This window comes from Corvus moneduloides, chromosome 6, assembly GCF_009650955.1.
Source record: "Corvus moneduloides isolate bCorMon1 chromosome 6, bCorMon1.pri, whole genome shotgun sequence".
NCBI lineage: Eukaryota > Metazoa > Chordata > Aves > Passeriformes > Corvidae > Corvus > Corvus moneduloides.
The window spans coordinates 58473686-58490079 of NC_045481.1; positions in this window are offsets into that span (position 1 = coordinate 58473686).

Genomic DNA, 16394 nt, shown 5'->3' on the forward strand with positions numbered 1-16394 from the left:
ACAAAACCAGAAGCCCAGTAACAACCTTCTGTCGGCTGTCAGGCCCTTTCCCCTTGGGTGCAGTTCTGCTCACAGCCGGCAGGGGCGCTGGTGGCTCCCGGCCGGGCAGGGCGGGAGCGATGATTCCCCCGCGCCTGTAGGGGGCGCTGTGGCGCAAGCTCGGCCGCCTCTCTGTAAGTGGGTGATGGTGGGCAGGCAGGCGAGAGAGATAGGAAAGGGGCTTCATCTACAAACCCACAGGGGCAGCTGGTCCCGGTGCCCCTCCAGATGGCAAAATGGGCTCTAGCAGGAACCTCAGAGCAACAGCTGGAACGGCAGAGGTGTGCACACCTGGTGTGGCAAACAAAATACAGCAGAAACTCCGCAGCTGTAGCAGGAGTCCTGGGGTGTCCCGGAAGGCATGGGGTGCTGGGTTACAGTGTAGCAAAAACCTGGAGCAGTGGCAGAGAAATGGCAGGGCTGGGCAGTGCCAGCCCGGCTCCTGAACACCAATAGGAGAGACTCCCTTGGAGGGGTCCAGGTGTCCTGGGTTTTCCCCTGAGGTACCCAAGTAGATGGTGAGGGTCCTTTACCAGTGAGGTCGGGTATTAATAAGGTCCCAGTCCAACAGCTGCTTTTACGAGCAAAGGCTCACCCACAGTGGGAGGACAAAAGCTCTGCAGTGGCAGCTAATCCTCTGGGCAGCAACAGTCCGTTCCGCTCCAATCCCGAGAGTGAGAGAGCAAGGAGCCAAACCTAGCCCCTCACCCCCCAGCCAAAATCTCAAGATATCTCTGCCCTTCCAAAAGAAAGCCCCTCAGCTATGAGAGAGTCCAGCTGCACACTTCCCCACACTTCGACCACTTCTTTTGTCTTTTAAATACTTGTTGTTATTGTCTCTTAGCAACAAATGGGACAAAATTCCTTGAGAGGAAGAAAGAAGAAAAAAAAGGAAAAGAAAAAATCCTAACTCCAACACTCCCTCTGAGTGGGGCCTCTCAGAGCCAGCAAACTCTCAAGCTTGCTATAGTTGGAGGATTGCTGAACAATGGTGAGTCCTTGGTTGATACCCTCATTCCTCAAGGCCTGACCCTCTGCCTATTGGGAGATGCAAAGGCATCCAAAGTGAGTATTTCACTGGCTTTCTAGGGAAATTTTTCACAGGTACCTTGCTTGTGCTGACTCCTTATTGTCTGTGTGCAGGCATGTGCACATATGCTATAGGAAATCTGGGAGAAATGCTGCTTTCTTATATGTTTAAGAACCTTGGATATCTCAGTAAGTTAGGCCTGTAAGTAAGGCCTAACTTAAGTTAGCTAGTAAGTTATAGGCTAAGTTAAATGCTGTTAAGTGTTGCTCTTCTGTTGCTATGTTCAACTTTGAAGTCATAAGCTGGGTTAAATACTGTTAAGAGTTATTCCTCTGTTAAATTGTTAAGGGGAAGATTTAAGTTAGGTATAAGTTAAGTGTTGTTCCTTTGTCAAATTGTTAGGTTTAAGATGTAAGTTAAGTGACAGTACTGTTGAGTGCTGTTAAGCTTATAGGCTGTTGTTGGAGGTTAGGGTTTTTCCTTTTGTTTTTCTTTCTCTTAAGGAATTTTCCCCCATTTTGTTGCTAAGGAAAAATAATGACCAAGTACTTAAGAGAGACAAAAGAACTTGCCAAGCTTAGGGGAGGAGGGCACCAGGCTGCACTTCTGTTATCTGAGGGTTTTTCTTGGAGGGGCAGAGATACCGCAAGAATTGGGCTGGGGAAAAAAGGGGCTGGGGCAGCTCCTAGATCTCTTGATCTCTTGGCTTCAGAGAAGAACGATCAAGCTGCTGCTTGGAGGGGGAATTCACTGCTGTCATCAGACCCCAGCCCGGTCCTGCTTCTTCTGCCGTAGGGTGAACCTTTGCTCGTGAGAGCAACCACTGAACTGGGACCTTATTAACACCCTACCTCACTAAAAAAGGGACTTTCACCATCTGCTGGGGTTCCTCAGGAGAAACCCCAGGACCTCGAGCCCTTTCCCCCCTCCCAGGGAGCCTCTCTGCCGTGTCCTGGAGTCAGGCTGCTGCTGCCCCGCCCCTGCCATTTTTTTTTGCCGCTGTTCTGCACCCCCTGCCCTGCCAAGATGCCCCGCGGTTCCAGCCCTGCCGTTGCCTTTTTCATCCTAGAAATGAAACTCGAGATGATTTTAGTATAGGAGGTAATATAAAAGTGGATCTTTGTTGAAGGCCTTCAGGGGCAGTTATGGAAAGATGTCCACAAAAGCCCACCCCTCATGGGGGTGCATACAGTTTTATAGGTTTAGTAAATTAGCATAATTGATAAAAAGCACTAATTAGGAGGACAAGTGGTGATGCAATTCCCCCCTGGTCAAGCCCTTTTTCTGGGGTCCCCCCACCTTAGTACTAGCTGTACTTTATTTTTGGCCTTGGTTCCCAGGAAAAACCAAGATAGGATAAGGGCCTTGTACCCCTGGGGCTTGGAGCTCTGGAATTTGTTTTATCTTTCTGCCTAGGGAAAGGGCATGGAAAAAGTACTGCCCAGGGCAAGCCCACCCTGCTGTTCCAGCTGCTGCTGCGAAGTTCCTGCTGCAGCCCATTTTGGCCATTCAGCCCATCCGCCATTACCACTGGTCCCTGAGCTTGCACCACAGCGCCCCCTGCAGGCGCGGGGGAATCATCGCTCCCGCCCTGCCCAGCCGGGAGCCACCAGCGCCCCTGCCGGCTGTGAGCAGAACTGCACCCAAGGGGAAACGGCCCGACCCCCAACAGAAGGTTGTTACTGGGCTTCTGGTTTTGTTTGTTGTTGCTGCCGGTGGTGTTGTTTGTTTGTCTTGTTATACATATATGTATATATACACTAGTAAAGAACCGTTATTCCTTTTCTCATATCTTTGCCTGAAAGCCCCTGAAAGCACCAAGGCTCTCCTTTCCCTACACAGATCACCCTAAGATAAGCTGTTCTCTAGTGTATATTGCAGGTATTTACTGGCCACAACCACACCATGTGTGTGAGGACTGTTCAGTGAACCTAGTCATGAATACTTCTTTCCCTCTTGGGATAATGGGAGGAGGAAGAGATGCTCTACCCCAGGTTTTCAGGAGATAAGAACACATGTATAATTTTTTCACATCTAGTTTCTCACTTGATGGTAACTGTAGTGTGCTACTGTTGCCTCAAGACAATGTTGCTGCATTTGCCAAATGTGACTTATTTTCTAATTGGAAGACATATGTTCACATGGCTTTTCAGCTAATTACTGCCCAGTCATGCTGTCCATAAGCGCTTTTCTTCACTTACCACATGACAACCCTTATGTGACCAAGCTTGGTCAGCCATGGTACAATATGGTATCACAATGATGCTGTTATACTGTCAAACCCAAACGTAGGCATTGTCAGTTATAGTGCCACTGACTGAACAAAGAACTAGATATACAAACCAACATCATTCAGCTTTAAGGGGCAGAGTCAGGCACGGGAAACTCCATTTACTCCTAGCCATTGTAAGGCATCTGGCTTCTTCTTGCACAGACTGTACAACATGACATGTTTGCTCCAAACAGCATAGGATTTTATGGGAGTATAGGTCTACATGCACTCAAGGCATTTGGCATTCTTCTGTAAGCCAGGTAACATCTTTGACAGGGGGGCCTCAGGCTGCTTCTGGGATGCACGGTCACTTAGAGGGAGATGGTGTGCAGGCACTACAGAACTCTGGGCAGGTTCCATCAATCAGTAGAATTTACACCAATGTGCAGAAGGAGGCATTGGCTCCTGATATTCTTCAATCTCTGTATTAGAAAGAACAACATAGTAAGGTTTAACTGAGTGTTTTCCCTAAAAATGGCAAGTTTGTAGCTTCATACATGTTCCTGCCCAAGTTCAATATTTAATCAAACGAATGGAGCATTTATATAAATGCAGCTTCTTGTGCGTCCCAAATGCTACATTTATTTGTAAAGTATTGGCAAAGGATATTTAAAGTATTTGCAATTATTCTGTGATGTAAGTCCCTGCAATAGCAAGTTGTTTGCTTTTATAACTACCATGTGGAGAACCAAAGACTAAGCAGAGCTTTTCTTGCCAAGGTTTATGATTGGACCGCGTGTTTAACATGTGCCATAAAATAGTATTGCTAGGTGTCTTAGGTTACAATGTAAAGTGTAACCAAAAGTATGTATTCTATCACCATCTTCATAAACTGTTAAAACCAGGTGGGGCAGGGTTCTTTATGTCTTCCATGACACATCCCTGATAATTCCCTCTGGGAGATATCTTCTGCTAATGGGCCATCAAGTCTCACTGCATGACTCATAAAATTACATCATCCCATTGTGAGACACTCTGCCCAGGGGGAAGAACCAAGCATTCCTACCTGGTTATAATCTGAGGTTTGGAACACCACAAGCAGCCCTTAACTACTGGGTTCCCAGAGGACAAGAGCTACATAACCACTGCTGGACTTTCAGAGGAAGACCAGACCCTTCTACGGGATCACCACTTCAACAGAACCACATCTATCACTTCAGGAGGACTGCAGCCACCATTATAATCGGACTGCTACCACCACCCTAACCAACAGAGTGTCAGTTTAAGACAGTGTTTCTGTATTACTGCCTTAATTTTCCTATTAAATTGTGATTCTAACTTGGAATTTCTCACTGGTTTGCTTTCAAACTAGTATACAAGGGCAGTCATACCCATAGCTAACAGAAGCCTCTTTTACTTTTTCTTAGTGATATTTTTTCTTCTTTAAATCATATGTTGCAATTTCCGTATCTTTTTATTGTAATGCTGTCATTACAATAGGTGATTGTCCACTGATTTAGACAGCTCTGACAAAAGGCCTGCAATTAATTTTGATTCAGCAATTTTTGAATTTTATGCAGGCTATTGTCTAAACATCTCTAAAAACTACCCTAAAGTTTAAATAATTTTAAATTTTAAAAAAGGAAGAATTTTATAGAATATCCCCAGTTTGTACAAAGTAGGAGCTAGATATGTTTCACCCTTTCTCATAAAAAAAAAAAAAAATCTAGTTTGAAAATTATTTTAAGTCATAAACCAAAGGTTCTTCACCACATTCTGAATGCTTGTTGCCTGCTCAAGCAAGGAATAGTAGTACTTGTCACAAGCATCAAACTGAGGCACCTGTTAGATCCCAGTATCTGATTACCGGAACCTGTGAACCAAAAACCAATGTTACATCTGTATAATCCATCAAACTTTTTTCCCATGTCTCACAGTGCCCCACACACCACAGAAAATCTGCTGATCACTTTACCTCTAAGGCAAGGGTTGCAGCAAAGGACATGAAGACATAACTGCAAAGTATTGTTAGAAGACTGCAGGAGGGACTGAAAAATGTGAGGGTTTATGACACTGGGAGCATTTTAGGTCTATGGATATTTGCTTGATAAATTTGACAGTGGCAGTTGGAGGTTGCCTGGTGCCCTCTGTGATATGGAGGAAAAATTGGTAAAATCTGAGCCCAGATTTGGCCCTCATCAAAGCTTTATGCCATTCAGTAGAATACAGTAACAATTTCGGTGCTTCAAGACCATACTGGTTGTCTCTGCTTTAAGCAAAGAAAAGATACTAAGTTTACTTAACAAGCAAGAAGGAGTTAAAACTTAGTAGGACACTTTTTTGGGGAAAAAGTGTAGCAAGAACGGTTGTGATACCTGATTTGTTTATTTTTGCAGCTGAGGTTTTTCCCTCTGAGGATCCCAGCTTGCCACAGCAGAGCTGCTCCATGTACAGAGGTCTCATTTACAGTGGTGAGCAGCTGTACTCTGAGCTCTCTTTAGTTTATGTTGTGATGGATGACTTGAGTAGGAGATGTGAACAGTGAATTAACAGCTTTAGTAAAAACACATTGTTAGTCTTACCAATGCATTTTCATTTTGCGTTACCTTGCTGTCATATCTCCCTCTGGTCGCTGTTCTTGTCTGTCCTGCTCTCTCCTTGTGTATCCTGACTTTCAGGGTTCCTTTCCTGCCTTCTTTGTATTGCTAGGTTTCTTTTTTTTTCTTTTTTTTTTTTTCTTTTTTTTCTTTCCTTTTCCCAGAGCTAGTTTGCTGAAGAAGTCAGATATCATTCCTTCTGCTGCTTGTGGTCTGGGTGGAGGCTCGCTTCCCACTTCCCAGCCAGGACACTGTTACTTGCTGACTTTGGCGAGGGAAGACATGCAGACAATCAGTGTCATTGATAAAGCAAGCTTCGTTTATTGATAATACAGAGGCACTTATATAGTATGAGCATACATGCTTGTCAGTTCTTGATTGGTTTAAACTTATGAAAGCACATTCTTGTTTCTACATAATTGGGTTAGAGAAAAAGACTACATTTGGCAAGCTTCTACTATTTATGTTTTAACTTGAGAAATCAAAGTTCTTCCTTCCTTGTCATGGTCAGTACATCTTGTCAGCACAGCACTGTACCTCCTTAAAACTCCCTTTTGGTTCTCAGGCTTGTTCCTCACGCAGGCATTTTCTCATGCAGGCCTTTGCTTGTACAGCTCTTGTATTGATCTGTACCCCTCAGCTTTATCAATGATCCATGTCCCTGATCCTCTAACTATTCTTCAACAACTGTTCTCAGTGTTAAGACCTCAGGAATCCAATAACAGCCCTGTTGGTGAATAGCCCATAGCTGGAGGAAAGGCACCTTCAAACACCTTTTCCAGCTGTGTTTGTCCTAAAAGATGACTGAAGGAGACTGCTTAATGCCTTCAGCTTGCTCCCCAGTGTTAACTGGTTTAGCTCACCAGTCAGAGAAATTGTTTAGATTGCTTCTTATAGCAAGCCCCACTCTGGTTTACAGTCAGCCACCAAAATGTGCCAGTGGAGTCAAGGCAAGCCAGACCTGTCTCTTTAGAAGATAATTCTGAAGGAGAATTGAGGTAGGGCATATTTGAAGGGTAGTGTAGTTTGGGCTGTCGCCAGGAACCCAGGAGGCTGATGTGTAGGCTTTTTATTCTTCTGGAGACTTTTTGTGGTGCCTTACTCCTGTAACAGAAAAATGTTACTGCCCCACAGAGAAAAGACCTATTGGATTTTTGTTGTGGTTTAACCCCAGCCAGCAACCCAGTCCTATGCAACTGCTCACTCACTACCCCAATAGCTGTGGGAACTGACAGCTGGACTGAAAGTCTCACAGATTTCGACTTGGACACAATCACTTTGTACCCGTGAGAATTCGGTTTGTACCCATGAGAATTTTAGCATCAACAGAAGCAAGAAACCAAAACAACAGAAGAAGAATGCACAGCTGTTCGCGGGAGGCTGGTTTTGGGTTTAGAATGGGTGTTAGTTGTAGGTAACCAATAATTTGTAACGTAATAACTTAGGAGCCAATGGATACACAGCATGAGTGCCAAGAAAGTATATAAAAAAGGCTTTGTAGAATTAAAGATGCTTTTTGCCCAGAGAAGTTGGTGTGTGCGTATATGTGTTGTGACTGTCTCAACAGCGACAAACAGCAGGATCAGGGAGAGAATGGGAAGGGTGAAAGGTAGAAAATTTGTGGGTTGAGATAAAGACAGTCTAATTGGGAAAGCAAAAGCTGCACATGCAAAAAAAGCAAGGACTTAATTCACTGCTGTACAAGGGCAGGCAGGAGTTCAGCCATCTCCAAGGAGAGCAGGGCCCCATTACAGGTAATGGTGACTTGGGAAGACAAATGCCATTACTCCAAACATCCCACTCCCTCTTCCTCTGTCTTCCCTCCACTTTTTATACTGAGCATGATGTCACACAGCCCTTCGGTCAGTTTGGGTCATCTGTCCTGGCTGTGTCTCCTCCCATCTTCCCATGCACCCCCAACTCCTTTGCCAGCGTGGCCATATGAAAAGCAGAGAAGGCTCTGTATAAGCCCTGCTCAGCAATAACAAAAACATCTCTTTATTATTAACCCTGTGTTCAGCATAAATCCAAACCACAGCCCCATACCAGCCACTGCAAAAAAATTTAACTACCCCAGCCAAAGCCAGCACAATTTTGTTTCTCCCCATTTCTTTCCTTGTAGTAACCAGGCCTTCACTATACAAGGTGATTAACTATGAGTGAATTATATCACCCCTAAATCGAGATTTGTAGAACTGGAACTTCGGAGTTCTTGTCTTACAATTTTTTCTGTTTTTTTTGTTTAAGTGTTGAATACTGAAGAAGCATAGGGCTAAACTGGACCTTGACGAATCCTGTAATTTCTTCCCCAAAGCAAGCCAGACAATCCATATTTATGAGTCCTCACAGATACTTTCCCACCTATTCTTAGACATCTGCAAGGATGAACACACTACAGTCTGGTGTATTGTTGACTTGTACTATCACAGAAATGAAATTTTTTCTTAATTTTCTGAATGCTTGAGTCTCCTGTGATGAATCCTCATCTCCTGTGATGAAATGTAACCCCCATTACTTTTACTCATGACACATCTTGAGAATAGATTTCATTTTCCTTCTACTTCCTAAGTATATATACATCCTTATACTTAGTATTCTACCTATCCCCTGCACTCTCATCTACAAGCTAAGCACTCCAAGTTGCATCCTGGTTTTCATCCAACTTTCATCCAGTTCCAACAGCTCCTCCTGTCTCCTGAAATGCAGCACCCTGAAGTTAAGTATTGAGCTTCATCCAAATCTTGTGGAAGTGATCCACCCCAGCTCAACAGTGTATACATGCACCTAGTCTAGGCGATGACCTGCTGACTCAGGCTGCCAACATTATTGCATCCCTTTATCTAACCTTTAGTTCCCTGGTTGGCATTTGTAAAGCTGATAATTCTGATGTACTTGTAGCACCTTGCACTTGTCCTTATAGAAGAGTATCCTCTTCTTTACAGATGACCTTTCAACTTCTCAGTTGTCCCTCTGTATCTTCATATTTTTCATCAATTAATAACCTCATTCTTCCACTCTTGTGACTCTTGACTACCTGCTTCTGGTCATATAGTCACAGTAGAAATCCCATGGTCATCCATGGCAGAATCTTCTCTTCCATTTACATTAAATGTTAATAAATAATGTCTTTTCCTACCAGTTTTTTAGCTGACCTATTACATTTTAATGTAGGATGCAGCTGATTGGTGTGATTATGAGAAAATATGAAAAACTTTACTAAAAGAAAACTATCTGATATATTCTCTTTTGCATACCACCAAGTCCTGATATCATATCATAGATCGAAACTGAGTAGTTGGATATTATTTGCCCATAACATGGGTCCACACTGACTGCCACTCACAAAGCGTTTTTCTTTCCAGTGCTTACAAATAGATTATTCAATTATATGTGCTGTTTTTTTGTTGCTGTCAGGCCTGCAAATTCCCAGCTACTGTTTTTTACTCCTCTGTAAGAGTAATCACCATTTTCACTCTTCTGCAGTTTTTTGGTATGTTATTATTCTTCCATAGATGAACAATTCCCAAGAGGCTCTGAGACTGCCCAAGTCTTCCTCAGGTTTTTGTGTATCTTAGCCTGAATTAAAAATATTTAACTTACCTAATGTGTTGGGTTAACTTTGGCTGGATGCCATGTGCTCACCAAAATGCTCTATTACTCCACCTTCTCAGCTGGACAGGGGAGAGAAAATAAGATGGAGAACAACTCATAGGTTGAGATAAGACAGTTCCCTAAAGCAAAAGCAAAAGGTTGCATGAGCACAAGCAAAGAGGAAAAAAATAGGATTTTGCTCCCTACTTTCCATCAGCAAGTGATGTTCAGACACTTCCCACTTCAACATGCATAGCTGTTGCTCTGGAAGGCAAACATTGTAAACAATGAACGCTCCCCCCTTTCTCCTCCTTTTTTTAGCTTTTATATCTGAGCTAACGTCATATGGTGTGGAACATTCCTTTTATCAATTTGGGTCAGTTGCCCCAGCTGTGACCCCTCCCAAAATCTTGCCCACCCCCAGCCCCTTGCTGGACGGGGGAAATGTTGAGACAGTGCTGATGCTGTGCCAGCCCAATTTCTAGCTACTAATGCAAAGCACAGCACTGTGAGGGCTGCTATGGGGAAATTAACTTCATCTCAGCCAGACCAAATACATCTAACCTGTTCTTTCCTCTTATTATTATCTAAAACTGCTATTTCATTGTGATTTGCCATCTGAATTTTAGTGCATTAAATAGTACTGAAGAGAATAAAGTATTTAAAGCAATGTGTCAACAGTTCCTTATTGTAGGAACAGTTCCTTATTACAGGAAAACATTATTTTTCTTAATGAAAGCTGAACTAATAATTTATTTGGTAGCCAAGCTTAAAAATACCAAATATACTGACATTAATGAGAAAAACATGATAATTTGTAAGCTTTTCTACGTTATGTGGGAATGTAGCTTAATATACATAGACTAGCTTAATATCTGGGAAATATTTATGTAGCTGGCACATTATTTGCGTGTTGTTTTTCATCCAATGATGGATCACTGTGTCAAATTGCATTATTTAGGAAATCTGTGTGGTGTGTCGATTTTTGAAATCTAATGGGATTCAATTCCCCTAAATCAGATTTACGCTGAAGCAGAGGTGGGCTCTACTTCATTTGTAGACACTGACATGCTGTACCAGTCATGTAAATGAATACCATCCTTTGCTGCTAGACATAAGGGCTTGTCTGAGGCATAAGGGTGTATCTGGGGCAATAACAAATGAAACATTAGTTAAAAGTTATTATTTCCTAGTGAGGCTTTTGTGTCAATTTAATAATGAATCACCAAACTAAACAGAAACTACCAGTAATGTCTGTGAGGGGGAAGTAATATGGCCATTGAATTTTCCCATTGGTGATATGATCACTCTTCTCTTTTACTGAGTCAGTTTTGCTTCAGTTAGGGGTGTGCCTCTACATGCGCATGTGTTTAGGCTGGAAAGAGAGCAAATGCATCATGAACAGGCTGAACAGAGAGGATAATTTTTGGCCATGACTTGTAAAGTGACCAATTATGACAACTCTGTCACCTGCATATATAAAGTGACTCTAAGCAGTATTTGAAATCTTGGGAATTAAGTTTTACTTTTTCTTTTTTTATTATAAATCTCACATGAGACAACAATAAAATTAATTCAGAGGTATAGTCCTACCATTTTCAAATTCATTGTGGTTAAGGCAAAAAGATATTCAAGATATTGTGTCCTGTTACAGCGGGGATTCTGTAACACAATGCACCAAACCAGGAGTCCCGTGGAAAGGAAATATATATGGACAGATTCTTGACAGATGTTTCAGAGAGATGTTTATTTCTCCAGCCGCATGGCCAGGGCTCTGCCAAGGAGCTGTCCTAGTCACGGGACCCGAGGGTCCTTGCCTGCACAGGGAAACACAAAACAACCAATGGGGAACGAGGCTGACCAGGGGCAGGGAAACCCCGTCTCTGTCCCCTCAGGGCCCCTCTCCCAGGGCTATATGGCAGGGGGAGGAGACCCCAACAGTGTCCCCTACTTTTTTTTTTTTTTTTTTCTTTTTTTAAGAAGCAGAATAGATAGGTAGTTTGTTGGGGGTTTTTTGGTTTGTTTTTTTTTTTTTTTTCCTTTTCTTTTCTTTATTCTTTTTACAGCACTGGAGAGAAGTCCTTATCTGCAAAGCAGTAGTTATCTCTCTTCCCACTATCAGTGCAAGCTGTGTGAATTCATTTTGTGAATGTAGCATTGGAAAATAAACAGTTGCTCATAACTCTCTAGTTCAGTAGAGAAATGGAATAGGTATTTTATTGAAATCTAAGCTACAGTTTGGGTAGTGTGTATGTGGCATTAAACTGTGTGTTTTGAAACACAGTGATCATAAAACCTGTTATAGTTACTAATGACTGTCTCTCAGGAAGAAAGAAAAAGGCTCTGATGGGTAAGGTGCTGTACAAACCCACAGCATCTGCTCAGATACTATCACAAAATCACAGGCTGAATGGATTTCAACAGATCATTTTATTGTGCTGCCCCATGGCAAGATTAATTATCCCCATTTTATTCCTGGAACATGTCTGTCCAACTCTTTCTTGAAGGCCCCCAAGGATGGGCTTCCCAGCTTCCCAGAATGATTTAATGTAGTGTTTTCTCCACTTCCTGTTAGAGAACTTCTTTTGTGTTTAATATAAATCCACATGTAATATAAATTTCTCTTGCTGCAGCTGAAGCTCTTTCTTTCTTTCCCTAGCCACCACAAATATTGTAAAATTGCTCCATCTTGCAGCAGCCTTGAACACTGTTATTTTAGCCCTCCTTTCCTCGGTCACATTTTTCTTTCTGGCTAGATGGCAGCAATTAATTCAGGCTCTTCTTGTGTCTCTGCCATTCTGGTCTCCTTCTCATCTTTTTCAGAAGTCTTCCTAGTGGTTTGCCTTCCCTGGCATGGCACCCAAATTGGGATACCACCAGCAGATAAAGGACTGTGGGGTGCTTGTAGGCTCCACTCCTGTCAGTGTTCCAGTGAGGTGCTTTTTTCATAACCAATTAGAGTTTATTCACACTCAGCTGGAGATCCATTACAACCTCCAAGAACTACTATGAAAAATAAAAGGCCTAACCTTGACAAATCACTTCCTATTTTGAATTCACGTTGCTGATTAATCCTACCTAAGTGCAGTACTTTTGTTTTGCCAAGAGAGATTTAAGCTGTGTTTAACAGCTAGACAGAGGGGTGAAGTAGGGAAGAATAAATTCACTTAGCCAAGATCACACAGGGAGTTTGGGGAAGAGCCAGGAATCATTTCTGACTGAGCTCTGGAGGCCTCATCAGTAAGTCTCCTCCCAGGTTTTAGTGGAAAATCATGGAATTGAATACTGAAAATACGGCAGGCTCTTCATCTGACTCATTTGCACTGGTTTTGTGGACCTCACTAATGAGACCCAACAAGATGAGTCTTTGCCAGCCATCTATTAGAATTTCCTGCATGTTTGCTCCACATGGCATTGTTTATAACTGCAGAATGAAAGCAACAAATGTTAATTTTGCAAGATGTAAACACTGTATGAATTAGTTGCCTTGCAGGCAGACAGACCATCAACCTATTGGACAGCAGAACTTTGTATTTCATCTTCTCCTAACAGCCATTATACTCTGATTTGTTAATGAGAAAAACAAACAGGCATGTAGAGTTAGCCGTTGGTGTTCATCATGCTCATCTCCAGCTATATGAAAGAGGAGAAAGGTGGGATACCATGAAATTGTTAAATCCCTCTTTTTCAAGAAGGCTGGTTAGATCCAGAGTTTTCCAATGGAATCTCCCCACATATTTCAGAAGTTGTTTGGTGTTAAGCACTCGACAGCTGGCTGTTTCACTGAGTTCTCCAATGGGAACAAAATCCTCTAAGGAATCTGAGCAGTTATCTGAATGTGAGTTGCTGACTGATTTTAAAAACACAGTGCTTAAAATAAAAGTAGAAAACAAGCAAAAGGAGTTGGTAACAAGTAAGAAAATTGCTGAGACGATGGATGAGGTGGACACAAAGCAAAAACACAGTCTGCTGCGTAGGATACATCAGCATATAGAGTTTTGTTGTCTTTGGTGATGTGGTTTGAAATGTTTAGCTTCACTCTCATGCTGGTGATTGGAAACATGCTGTTGGTTATGAAAGGAGCCAAACGCACTGCATTGGATTTTATTCTACTTTCTAGATTGCACTCATGATTGTGGTCACCAACTGCTTTAAACATTTATGGTTTTTTTTCTAGAACAATACTTTTTAAAGGATTTTCCAGGTTTATGTGTACAGTTACTAGTGGTTCCAGTTATACCTTTGGCTGCCGTCTTCTCCCAGAACATGTCTATGCTGGATTTAGAAAATTTTATTTGGTTTCTGGTCTGGAAAAGAGTTTATCTTGCAAGTAAACCACTATTTTAAATGCTACCAGGGCTACATATGACCTTTGGGGTACATGTGCTTGTTTTGCTCTGCTACAGACAAAGGTCTGTCTTGGGGTTAGAGTGCAAGTGAAAATGATCACACAGTTACTTGGCAGTTTCATTTCTTCTATATATGGAGATAAAGCTTAGACTTGGCTCTTTTGGGATGCAAAAAATGTCCCCGGTGTATCAGTTGGGTAAATGAGCAGATCTATTCCACTATTAGAAGGATGAATCTTGATATTGTTTCATTCTTTCAATAAAAAATAATATACGTTTGTGTACTAGTTTGAAAGCAAACCAATGAGAGATTCCAAGTCAAAACTAGAATTTAATAGGAAAATTAAAATACGAGCAGAAAACACTGGCTTAAACTGACAGAGTCAAGATACAACCTGACACCCTGTTTGTCAGGGTGGTGGTAGCAGTCAGATTAAATGGTGGATGTGGTTCTGTTGAAGCGGTGATCCTGTAGAAGTGTCTGGTCTTCCTCTGAAGGTCCAGAGGTGGTTATGTAGCTCTGGGAATCCAGTAGGTATGGCTGCTCTGCTGTTCCAAAACCTCAGATTATATCCAAGTAGGAATGCCTGGTTCCTCCCCCTGGGCAGAGCATCTCACAATGGGATGATGTAATTCTTTTGAGTCATGCAGTGAGACTTGATGGCCCATTAGCAGAAGATATCCCCCAGAGGGAATTATCAGGGATGTGTCATGGAAGACATAAAGAACCCTGCCCCACCTGGTTTTAACAGTTTATGAAGATGGTGATAGAATACATACTTTTGGTTACACTTTACACTGTAACCTAAGACACCTTGCAATACTATTTTATGGCACATGTTAAACACGCGGTCCAATCATAAACCTTGGCAAGAAAAGCTCTGCTTAGTCTTTGGTTCTCCACATGGTAGTTATAAAAGCAAACAACTTGCTACTGCAGGGATTTACATCACAGAATGTTCCTCTGGACCTCATGGTGGGAAAGGAAAAGCCTCTCCTGTCAGCCTTTGCGGCACTATGCAGACTTAGTCTGATTGACTTGTACCCCTACACACCCCCAGACCTTCCCTATTGGTTCCCTTGCCCTAGTCCCGCCTTTGTACCGCCCCCATGCCCTCAGATCCTTGGTTCTGATGCTCTCCCCACTCTAGTACAAAAACCCTGGACCCTGCATCATCTGCCCTCTTTCATCTCTGGTCTCCCTCTGTGGCAGAATGCAATAAACCTCATCCATGGAAGTGCCATGCAGGACAGCCCTCCTGACTCTTTGCTTCTGGTAACATGTGAGCTATCCAGCTTGACTGTGTGCGAGTGAAAGTCCGTGCCAACAGCTGCGCGGGTGAAAGGAGTCAGCTTGCTGGAGTGCTATACTGCACCTACCGGAACGATTCCTTGCCAGGGACGCTTCAGGGAAATGCAGCTGAACCCTTCACGAACACGCACACAGTGCGTTAGCTGCTCATTCCTTTAAAAAGTGGATTGCAGGCTTTTGGTGGGTCCTTGGTTTTCATTGGGTGGCTTGCAGTCATGTCTCATCCTGACTGACTTCTGTTTAAAGGCTGATAGCGAAGTATCCCCAGAAAGCAGCTGTAGCGGTGCCATGGTTCTGTACGTGCAGTTTTTCAATGTGAAAGCACTACCAAATAATTCTGCCGGTAGCAATAGCAACACAGAGAGTTGATTCAAAAGCAGGCTGCAAATTGCATTTGGTAAGGCCTTTGAGATCTCTCGCAGACAGGAAGTAAAGGGATTAAGGGATAGCAATAAGGAAAAAATTGCTAATGAAAGAATACAGAAAGCCATTTCTGACTTGGAATATAGATGGTGATTAAAATGAAGACCAAAGTGATGCTGGTGAGATCACTAGCACCTTCTGTTGGCAAAAAACCCCAAACAATAAACAGAACTTTTAAAATATCAGACATTCATACTGAATCAGACATTCATACAGTTACTACGCTATCATGAGTCTGGTCAGAATAATCTGTAGTAAGACACCAGCAAATTCATGAAATCTGTTTCTTAGAGGAAAGAAAAATAGATTCAACAAAAGCAGTGTGTTCAAGACTTAGAGTTCTGCACGTCACATCTGAATCAAAAATAAAGCCACAAGAAGTGGAAAATTCCTTTTCAAACCCAGATTTCCAATTTAACCATCTGAATACTCATACTTCAAATACTTGTATCACAAAGGAACACAATTCTTGTACTAATGTGCAACCCAATGGGCACTGTGTGTTGTCTGCTGTTTTCACCCATGCTAAAGGTACCTGCAAATGGAAGGCAGCAGGAAAATGCTGCTTGCATTCAAAACCAAAATTGCCCAGCAGCCTTGACATCAAGACCCCCGGGATGGTGTTCAGTTCTCCCACTCTCTGCAGGTTTCTGAAATGTCTCTGGTTCCTCTGACTCACTTTGTCATTTGCATAATCATACCAAGCCTTTTTGGTGCAGCAAGATGCCCTTGTAGTATCAAATATGATAACAAGTGCCTATGGAGTATTACTTTGTTGACTTACTCAACTCCCAGGAGAAAACCTTTCCCTCCCTCCTTTTCATGTTCCACTTATCCCAGA